The sequence below is a fragment of the Hyla sarda genome, chromosome 4 (genome assembly GCF_029499605.1).
Source record: "Hyla sarda isolate aHylSar1 chromosome 4, aHylSar1.hap1, whole genome shotgun sequence".
NCBI lineage: Eukaryota > Metazoa > Chordata > Amphibia > Anura > Hylidae > Hyla > Hyla sarda.
This window is the reverse complement of record NC_079192.1, coordinates 392,862,354-392,874,065: the sequence shown is the minus strand read 5'-3', so window position 1 is coordinate 392,874,065 and position 11,712 is coordinate 392,862,354. Positions and strand designations below refer to the sequence as shown.

The 11,712-nt window shown below is 43.0% G+C and overlaps 1 non-coding gene across 1 annotated transcript; it reads right to left on the bottom strand.

The window, feature by feature from the left end:
- Window positions 1-9,048: 9,048 nt before the first annotated feature.
- On the bottom strand, window positions 9,049-9,130 carry TRNAS-UGA (transfer RNA serine (anticodon UGA)). Its single transcript has one exon. It is a non-coding gene; the product is annotated as a tRNA-Ser (tRNA).
- Between the last annotated feature and the right edge of the window lie 2,582 nt (window positions 9,131-11,712).

The following is an 11,712-nucleotide window of genomic DNA, read 5'->3' as shown; positions in this document are numbered from 1 at the left end:
AACAATTGAATCAAAGCAGAACTAAGATTGCGTTGCGATGGTGGAGATCAATATCAAATACAGTCATCGGTGGTGCTGGGATAATTAAAAGGATAGATGTATCAGATATGTGGTGACTAGAAACAAGCAAAGATATCCGCACTCACCACTGGGTTCACGACTCGGTGCTCCTAGGTAGAGGTGTTGGTGGATCTCAGTGGCAGGTGATGCATAGCGCTCAGAGGCATAGCCACCGAGATCCACCGACACTTCTACCTAGGAGCACAGAGTCGTGAACCCAGCCATGAGTGCGGATATCTTTGCTTGTTTCTAGTCACACAAATATATATATATATATATATATAATATTTTGTAGGAGTGTCACCCTTTTAATGCATATGCAGGTATGGTATATGTACCGGCACATGTATGGCTCTTCAAATCTGTAGCAGATTGTGCCATATTTGACAGCCTGCAGTTCTATTCTTCATGATGGAATCTGGTGTACGATGAATCCTGCTCTCCTGACAACGCAGAAGTAATCAGGGCCTTTAAGGGATTTTCCAAAAAACAACACTGATCATCTATTCACAGGACAGGAAAATGTTGAATAAAGTGTCATACTGATGTGCCCTTTGTGATTCCATTCAGCTCTAGAGGCCTGATGAAGGTGGTCATTTTTGTCGGGCCAGAGTAGCGGTCAGACATGCATACTTATGCTCTGTTAGTATGCATGTCTGACCGCTACTCTGTTCAACCAAGCAGCCACAGGACCCTGGTTGTAGTTTGAAAACACTGCTCTATAGGATTGTTCTCCGTTTCCATTATCCCTGGAAAATACAGATGAAAAAATAAATAAAATACACTACCCCTACCCCTTAATTCCCTGGTTGAACTTGATGGACATATGTCTTTTTTCGACCGTACTAACTATGTAACTATGTAACTATTTTGGGAAAAATGCCACAAAACTGCATCCTGGAAGACAATAAAAAGGTGGAGTTTTGTGGCATATTTTTTTTTTTCAAACCAAAAAGAAAAATTAGGTGAACAAAATTTGCATCTGAATGAAGCTTTACACATAGAAAAAACAGTTAAATACTGTTTGCAATTATACCCTTAGGTTCCATTAACACAATGGGGCGATTTATCACAACCTGTCCAGAGGAGAAGTTGCTGAGTTGCCCATAGCAACCAATCAGATCGCTTCTTTCATTTTTGAAAAGGTCTCTGAAAAATGAAAGAAGCGATCTGATTGGTTGCTATGGGCAACTTTTCCTCTGGACAGGTTTTGATAAATCTCCCCCTATGTATTTTCTGCTGGGGAAAATATGGTGCAGCAGCCTTCTATTGTTCTCAATGGGATTCAGCTGCACTGTTAATAATAGGAAATTTGGAAATTCAGCACCCCAGACCCCATTCTTTCCACGATAAGCATAAGAATGGGGTCTGGGGTGCTGAATTTCCAAATTTCCTATTATTAACAAGCAGTTCTAGCGCTGGCTTGTTTTGCCAGCGCCCGATACCAATCGAATTCCGTAGTGTGAATGAGCCCATAAAGACAGATAAGCCCCCTGGAACAGTTTTCACATAGAATCCAAATGGGATAGGCGTCACATTTTTTCCTACACACATAAATTTTCATATCCTCATTTAATTTCTTAAGGACTGAGGGTTTTTCTGTTTTTGCACTTTCATTTTTTCCTCATTACCTTTAACCCCTTAAGGACCCAGCCATTTTTTGAACATCTGACCACTGTCACTTCAAGCATTAATAACTCTGGGATGCTTTTACCTTTCATTCTGATTCCGAGATTGTTTTTTCGTGACATATTCTACTTTATGTTAGTGGTAACATTTTGTCGATACTTGCATCGTTTCTTGGTGAAAAATTCCAAAATGTAATGAAAAAATTGAAAATTTTGCATTTTTTTTTACTTTGAAACTCTCTGCTTATAAGGAAAATGGATATTCCAAATAAATTATACATTGATTCACATATACAATATGTCTACTTTATGACTGCATCATAAAATTGAGATGTTTTTACTTTTGGAAGACACCAGAGGGCTTCAAAGTTCAGCAGCAATTTTCCAATTTTTCAAAAAATTTTAAAAATCGGAATTTTTCAGGGACCAGTTCAGTTTTGAAGTGGATTTGAAGGGCCTTCATATTAGAAATACCCCACAAATTACCCCATTATAAAAACTGCACCCCTCAAAGTATCCAAAAAGGCATTCAGTAAGTGTGTTAGCCCTTTAGGTGTTTCACAGGAATAGCAGCAAATTAAAGGAGAAAATTCTAAATCTTCATTTTTTACACTCGCATGTTCTTGTAGACCCAGTTTTTGAATGTTTACAAGTGGTAATAGGAAAAAAAGCCCCCAAAATTTGTAACCCAATTTCTCTCGAGTAAGGAAATACCTCATATGTGTATGTCAAGTGTTCGGCGGGCGCAGTAAGAGGGCTCAGAATGGAAGGAGCGACAAGGGGATTTTGGAGAGTGAATTTTTCTGAAATGGTTTTTGGGGGGCATGTCACATTTAGAAAGCCCCTATGGGTCCAGAACAGCAGAAAACCCCACATGGCATACCATTTTGGAAACTACACCCCTCAAGGCACGTAACAAGGGGTCCAGTTAGCCTTAACACCCCACAGGTGTTTGACAACTTTTCGTTAAAATCGGATGTGTAAATGGAAAAAAAAAATTTTTAACTAAAGTGCAGTTTTTTCCCCAAATTTACAGTTTTTACAAAGGGTAATGGGAGAAAATGCCCCCAGAAATTTGTAACCCCATCTCTTCTGAGTATGAAAATACCCCATGTTAGGACGTAAAATGCTCTGCTGGCGAACTACAATGCTCAGAAGAGAAGGAGCCACTTTTGCTGAAATTGATTTTTGGGGGCATGTCGCATTTAGGAAGCCACCGTGGTGCCAGAACAGCAAAAAATACCCACATGGCATACTATTTTGGAAACTACACCCCTCAAGGAACGTAACAAGGCATACAGTGAGCCTTAACTACCCACAAGTGTTTGACGACTTTTTGTTAAAGTTGGATGTGTAACTGAAAGAAATTTTTTTTTTTTTTACTAAAATGCTGTTTTTCCCCCAAATTTTACATTTTTACAAGGGGTAATAGGAGAAAATTACCCCCAAAATTTTTAACCCCATTTCTTCTGAGTATGGAAATACCCCATGTGTGGACGTCAAGTGCTCTGCTGGCGAACTACAATGCTCAGAAGAGGAGGAGCGCCATTGAGCTTTTGGAAAGAGAATTCGTTTGGAATGGTAGTCAGGGGCCTTGTGCGTTTACAAAGCCCCTGTGGTGTCAGAACAGTGGACCCACACCTGTGACCCCATTTTGGAAACTACACCCCTCACAGAATTTAATAAGGGTGTAGTGAGTACTTACACCCCACTGGCGTTTGACAGATCTTTGGAACAGTGGGCTGTGCAAATGAAAAATTTAATTTTTCATTTTTACGGACCACTGCTCCAAAAATCTGTCAGACACCTGTGGGGTGTAAATTCTCACTGTACCCCTTATTACATTACGTGAGGGGTGTAGTTTCCAAAATGGGGTCACATGTGTCGGGGGTCCATTGTTCAGGCACTATGGGGGCTTTGTAAACACACATTCAATTCTGGACACATTTTCTCTTCAAAATCCCAAAGGCGCTCCTTCTCTTCTGAGCATTGTAGTTCGCCCACAGAGCACTTTACATTCACATATGGGGTAAGTTCTTACTCAGAAGAGATGGGGTTACAAATTTTGGGGGGCTTTTTTCCTATTTTCCCTTGTGAAAATGAAAAATTTAGGGTAACACAAGCATTTTAGTGAAAAAAAAATTTTATTTTCATTTTCCCATCCAACTTTAATGAAAATTCGTCAAACACCTGTGGGGTGTTAAGGCTCATTATACCCCTTGTCACGTTCCGTGAGGGGTGTAGTTTCCAAAATGGGGTCACATGTGGGTATTTATTTTTTTTGGGTTTATGTCAGAACCGCTGTAAAATCAGCCACCCCTGTGCAAATCACCAATTTAGTCCTCAAATGCACATGGTGCGCTCTAACTCCTGAGCCTTGTTGTGCGTCCGCAGAGCATTTTACGCTTACATCTGGGGTATTTCCGTACTCAGGAGATATTGCGTTAGAGATTTTGGGGGTCTTTTTTTTCCTTTTACCGCTTGTGAAAACACCAGCATGTTAGTGTAAATTTTTTTTATTTTTTTACACTAACATGCTGGTGTAGCCCCCAACTTTTCCTTTTCATAAGGGGTAAAAGGAGAAAAATCCCCCCAAAATTTGTAGTGCAATTTCTCCTGAGTACGGTAATACCCCATATGTGACCCTAAACTGTTTCCTTGAAATACAACAGGGCTCTGAAATGAGAGAGCGCCATGCGCATTTGAGGACTAATTTAGGGATTGCATAGGGGTGGATATAGGGGTATTCTACGCCAGTGATTCCCAAACAGGGTGCCTCCAGCTGCTGCTAAACTCCCAGCATGCCTGGACAGTCAGTAGCTGTCCAGAAATGCTGGGAGTTGTTGTTTTGCAGCAGCTGGAGGCTCCGTTTTGGAAACCCTGCCATACAAGACGTTTTTAATTTATATTGGGGGGGACAGTGTACGGAGGTGTATATGTTGTCTTTTACCCTTTATTATGTGTTAGTGTAGTGTAGTGAGTGTACTGTAGTGTTTTTAGGGTACTTTCGCACTGTCGGGTTACAGTGAGTTTCCCGCTAGGAGTTTGTGCTGCGGCCAAAAATATGCCGCAGCCCAAACTTGAAGCAGGAAATTTACTGTAAACCTGCCCGTGTGAATGAACCCTGTACATTCACATGGGGGGACAAACCTCCAGCCGTTTCAAAACTACAACTCCCAGCATTACTGACAGACCATGCATGCTGGGAGTTGTACTTTTGCAACAGCTGGATGCACACTGGTTGGAAAACCTTCAGTTAGGTTCTGTTACCTAACTCAGTATTTTCCAACCAGTCTGCCTCCAGCTGTTGCAAAACTGCAACTCCCAGCATGTACTAATCACCGAAGGGCATGCTGGGAGATGTAGTTATGCAACAGCTGGAGGTACCCAACTACAACTCCTAGCATGCCCAGACAGCTGTTTGCTGTCTGGGCATGCTGGGATTTGCAGTTTTGCAACATCTGGAGGGCTACAGTTTTTAGACCAGTGCACAGTGATCTCCAAACTGTGACCCTCCAGATGTTGCAAAACTTTTTACAGATTGGAGGGATATAGTTTAGAGACCACTGTATAGTTGTCTCTAACTGCAGCCCTCCAGCTGTTGCAAAACTACAACTCCCAGCATGCCCAAACAGCTGTCTGGGCATGCTGGGAGTTGTAGTTTTGCAACATCTGGAGGGCTAGAGTTTAGAGACCACAGTCTCAGACAGTAGCCCTCCAGATCAACTTACCGGCTTCTGTAGGATCCAGGGAGCCGTCCTCTTCTGACGCACGTCACGCCTCCCGCCATTCACTGTCGCCACAGCCTCCGGATCGGTAAGTGGACGTCGGCCAATAGCAGGGATAGGAGGGGTTGCACTTCTGCCACCTCACTCCTATGCCTTCAAGGGGATCGTGGGTGTCTTAGAAAACCGCGATCCCCCTTATATTCCGGGTCACCATAGACCCATATGACCCGGAATCGGCGCAAATCGCAAGTGTGAATTCACTTGCGATTTGCACCGATCGCCGAACGCGGGGCGGGGGGGGGGGTGGGTCTGATGACCCCCCTGGGCATTTGCGCGGGGTGCCTGCTGATAGATATCAGCAGTCACCCCAGTCCGGTCCCCGCCCGGCACGCGGTGGGGACCGAAATTCCCACGGCGTATGGATACGCCCTGGGTCCTTAAGTACCAAGACGTCAAGGCGTATCCATACGCCCTAGGTCCTTAAGTGGTTTGGAATTTTTTTGCACGTACGCCATTAACCGTAAGGTTTAATTAACAATATATTTTTATAATTCAGACATTTCCGCATGCGGCGATACCACATATGTTTATTTACGCAGGTTTTTTTTTTTTATGGGAAAAGGGGGGTGATTCAAACTTTTATTATTGAATGGGTTAAATAATCTTTATTAACTTATTTTTTTCCCTTTTCTTTTTTTTTGCAGTGTTATAGCTCCCATAGGGACCTATAACACTGCACACACTGATCTTTTACATTGATCAATGTTTTCTCATAGGAAACCATTGATCGATGATTCTGCCGCTTGACTGTTAATGCCTGGATATTAGGCACTGAGCAGTCATTCGGCGACGCAGGAGGGAGGTAAGGAATCTTGTGCTGGCCAGCTGTTCGGGACACGGCGATTTCGCTGCGGTTGACCTGAACAGCCCGCTGAGCTAGCCGGGAGTAGTTTACTTTCACTTTAGACGCAGCAATCAACTTTGAACACAGCGTCTAAAGGGGTCCCGGCTGTTGTTAGGGGTCCCAGCTGGGCCCGACCCCCTATGACGTTATAGAAAGGAAGTGGACTCAAGGCGTACAGGTACGCCCTGCGTCCTTAAAGAGTTAGAAAAAAAAATTCAGGGGCTTTTTAAAAAGTAAAGAAGCGACCTGATTGGTTGCTATGGGCAACTGTTCCAGTTTTTCTCTGCACGAGATAAATCTCCCCCATTTTCTTTCCTACACAATGAACACTGTATATTTGTCAATTATTTATTTTTATTTTTTTAAATGAGGATCTGAAAATTTGTTTGTGTAGGAAAGACAATGGGGGAGATTCATCTCCTACAGACAAAAAAACTTGAACAGTTGCCCATAGCAACCAATCAGATCGCTCCTTTATTTATTTAAAAAGCCCCTGAAAAATAAAATAGATCTGATTGGTTGCTATAGGCAACTGAGTCAATCTCCCTCACAGAGAGGCGGATTTAGGCCATGTTCACATGTCAGAATTTCCGTGCTGGATTCCGCATTAGAATCCGTCTCGGAGATTCCACTGCAGCAGAGTCCTGTTGAATTCAATGGGATTCTGCTGCGCTGTGCACACGGTGGAATTTCCATGCCAGATGTTTCCGACACGACACGGAAATTCCATTTTTTGTGTGGAGTCCACACGGAATGCATAGCTGTCTATGAAATGGCGTATTCCTCTGCGGTCCCAGCCGGTTGCCCCGCAGTTTGCGAAATATCTGCACGGAGATTCTCCGTGCTGCCATTCCGTTATGTGAACATAACCTTACAGTGGAATTTGGGGGGGGGGGGGAGGAAATTATCAAGCGTGGTATAGGAGAATGGTTTTTCTACACCTATAATTTGTGTAGTGGTAATGTTCATGTGCGCCAAATTTTTTAAATGGTTCCATGACGTGATAAATATGGTGCGAGTATACCGTATGGTACTTTGCATGGTTGCTCCTCTGAGATTTTTCCTGAGACTTTTTAACCCACTGCGCCAAAATGTGCGACCATCGATAAAGTGGCGTCCACAGCCAGTTTTGTAAGCCAGGTCTGGGCTTGAGTGGATTTGCGACAAATCCCACATGATAAATTCATGACCACCGAGTCCCATTGTTTTCAGTGGGATTCTGATGCTTCACACTGCGCAGCAGAAATTTAAGATTTAGGACCCGCCCAAAAAAATGAACATAGAATACCGCCCGGACTACATTGTTGGCCATCCTGGCGCCGACGGTTTTTGGAGGTGGCCATTGCAGTGAGGTGTCCCGGTACCGTATTGCATACCGTACCTTGTATGGTGGTCCCCAAAGTCAGAGTTACTACGTTCAGGTAGGGTCCCCCAGGTAAGACAGCCCCTAGTCGCCTCCTCCTTCTCTAATTTCATAATGCTATTATGTATATATTTAATAATGTGTATTTTTAATATAGTGTATATTAGTCTACTTACCTTGTTAGCGTCGCAGGACCTTCGGTCAGGTGACCATGATAATTCCTCTATGGTATGTTGGAGGACCTTTGGAGGTCCTTGGGTCACATGTTTACCCATAACTCTCTGTACAGGAGATTGACAGTTGTATGGACCAGTGAGCTTGGGTCCTGCCCATATAAGGGAGCTGTAGCCAAAGATCGCTCTCTTGGGTTGCTGCTCTCGTGGATGCCGGACTAACAGGACGGATCTGCGCAACTTTCAAAGACAAGCTAGGTCAGAAAACCTGCCGGCCTCAGCCTAAACTAAACCGTGAGTTAACATCTCAATCCCCGCTAAAGCTAGCGTGATTACTGGACCGCAACTAAATCCCCTAAATCCAGTGGATCACCGCAACAATTATCTTCCTAAGCTCAATAGACTCACGAGGTCCCAACCACTTGTCAAGCTCTAATAGACTCTGTTGTATGGACTGTTCCTGTTTATTATTGCCTAAAATCTTCAGTAAAAGTTCCGACAAGTTTCTGCAAATCTCCGGTTGTGGACAATCAATTATTTTCTTTCTCCCTATCGCTCTTGGGAAGGGTGGCGGTAGGACAAGCATACAGAGAATAGCCCTCACCCTGGCGTCACGAATGCAAAGGGTTAAACAAGCACCCTTAGTAACCGCACAGCTACACTCTCTACACCCAACTCCCCCAGGCTATCACAGCAGCTAGAATCTGCAGCCGTGTGGACGGGTCCTGTGGGTAATTCAGGCACCTTTTTCCGCGCCATACGTATTACGGTTCGTAAGGCCCGAGAGCCATATGATTCCAATAAAGTGAACTCAGACCGCCATAGATGAGGGATAGGGTGTGGGTGCGACTACAACTCCCATCATTATGGCATGATCAAGCAGTGTTTCCCAACCAGGGTGCCTCTTGCCACTACAACTCCCAGCATGCCCGGACAGCCTTTGGCTGTCCGGGCATGCTGGGAGTTGTAGTGGCAAGAGGCACCCTGGTTGGGAAACACTGCTTGATCATGCCATAATGATGGGAGTTGTACTTTTGCAACAGCTGTGGTCAGGGAACAACTGCAATAGAATACAGAATAGTAAATTATAGAATATTAATATTTTTTAAGAAAAAGTGGCTTTTATTAAAGGAAATAGAAATTACCAAAAAAAAATAATAATAAATTAAATAACAAGGTGGGAAAAACATTTCGCTGCGAGCAGGGTTCGAACCTGCGCGGGGAGACCCCATTGGATTTCAAGTCCAACGCCTTAACCACTCGGCCATCACAGCTCCATGTAATCTGCGGCAGAGATTTCATACAGGAGGCTGCACAGAGACGCGGCATCTACTCTCTAAGTTTAGGTGTGAACTGAGGAGGCTGCGTTTTATACTGTGCTGTAGTGACACTTTATCAGTAGCTCTAGTCATTCCTGCGCCCGCATTTACTTTGCTACTTTATATACACAGCCAGCATCGTCTTTACAGCCCCCTGCAGGTCATAAGTGTTTACTGCAATAGGAGATCCAGACGAAATTAACAAATCCATTTGTGCAGAAAACACAGAAATAAAAGCTGCGGCCCTAGCAAGCCCTATGGCTGGAAGGACATGCTGGTGCTTGTAGTTCGCCGGCAACGCTCCTTTGACTGTTATGACGTCACTAGAATTTACTGCACAACCACTAGTGACCATTAGATGGCGATATTGTCTGTAAAAGACGATTCGTTCTCGACAGGAAACACGTGACCTCTACTTTTTTTTTTAAACGTCCGTCTGCAGTCACATGACCGTCGTCATCATCATCGCAGGTTATGGGTGAAGGACCTGTTGTGATATTGGTCATGTGACCGCAGTGGGAAGTTGAATGAAAAAAAAAAGTGGAGGTCACGTGTTTCCTGTCGGGAAATGGAGCTTTAGTCTGCAGCCATACCCCCTTTACCAGAGGATAGACATGACTAATTGAATGTGCATTTGTAATTTTATCACAATGACAGGATTTAGACATAACTAATCAATTTTACTGTTGTCATTTTATAGAGGATTTAGACATAACTAGTCGATTGTACAATTATAATGTTATAAGCTGCGGTGATAGGTCAGAGATCCACAGATTTGAAGGTGTACTCCAGTGGAAAACTTTTTTTTTTTATTCAACTGGTGCCAGAAAGTTAAACAGATTTGTAAATAACTTCTATTAAAAAATCTTAATCCTTCCAGTACTTATTTGCTGCTGAATACTACAGAGGAAATTCTTTTCTTTTTGGAACACAGAGCTCTCTGCTGACATCACGAGTGTAGTGCTCTCTGCTGACATCTCTGTCCATTTTAGGAACTGTCCAGAGCAGCATATGTTTTCTATGGGGATTTTCTCCTACTCTGGACAGTTCCTAAAATGGACAGAGATGTCAGCAGAGAGCGCTGTGCTCGTGATGTCAGCAGAGAGCTCTGTGTTCCAAAAAGAAATGAATTTCCTCTGTAGTATTCAGCAGCTAATAAGTACTGAAAGGATTAAGATTTTTTAATAGAAGTAATTTACAAATCTGTTTAACTTTCTGGCACCAGTTAATTTAAAAAAAATAAAAAAGTTTTCCACTGGAGTACCCCTTTAACCCCTTAAGGACGCAGGACGTAAATGTACGTCCTGGTGCGGTGGTACTTAACGCACCAGGACGTACATTTACGTCCTGTGCATAACCGCGGGCATCGGAGCGATGCCCGTGTCATGCGCGGCTGATCCCGGCTGCTGATCGCAGCCAGGGACCCGCTGGCAATGGCCGACGCCCGCGATCTCGCGGGCGTCCGCCATTAACCCCTCAGGTGCCGGGATCAGTACAGATCCCGGCATCTGCGGCAGTGCGCGATTTGAATGAATGATCGGATCGCCCGCAGCGCTGCTGCGGGGATCCGATCATTCAGAACGCCGCACGGAGGTCCCCTCACCTTCCTCCGTTCGGCTCCCGGCGTCTCCTGCTCTGGTCTGAGATCGAGCAGACCAGAACAGAAGATGACCGAAAACACTGATCTGTTCTATGTCCTATACATAGAACAGATCAGTATTAGCAATCATGGTATGTAAAAGTATTAGCAATCAAGTGTAAAAAAATTTTTTTAAAAATGTAAAAGTAAAAAAAAAGTGAAAAATCCCCTCCCCCAATAAAAAAGTAAAACGTCCGTTTTTTCCTATTTTACCACCAAAAAGCGTAAAAAATAAATTTTATAGACATATTTGGTATCGCCGCGTGCGTAAATGTCCGAACTATTAAAATAAAATGTTAATGATCCCGTACGGTGAACAGCGTGAACGAAAAAAAAAAAAGTCCAAAATTGCTACTTTTTTAATACATTTTATTTTAAAAAAATTATAAAAAATTTATTAAAAGTTTTTTATATGCAAATGTGGTATCAAAAAAAGTACAGATCATGGCGCAAAAAATGAGCCCCCATACCGCCGCTTATACGGAAAAATAAAAAAGTTATAGGTCATCAAAATAAAGGGATTATAAACGTACTAATTTGGTTAAAAAGTTTGTGATTTTTTTTAAGCGCAACAATAATAGAAAAGTATGTAATAATGGGTATCATTTTAATCGTATTGACCCTCAGAATAAAGAACACACGTCACTTTTACCATAAATTGCTAAATTGCGTTTTTCGTTTTAATTTCCCCACAAAAATAGTGTTTTTTGGTTGCGCCATACATTTTATGATATAATGAGTGATGTCATTACAAAGGACAACTGGTCGCGCAAAAAACAAGCCCTCATACTAGTCTGTGGATGAAAATATAAAAGAGTTATGATTTTTAGAAGGCGAGGAGGAAAAAATGAAAACGTAAAAATTTAATTGTCTGAGTCCTTAAGGCCAAAATGGGCTG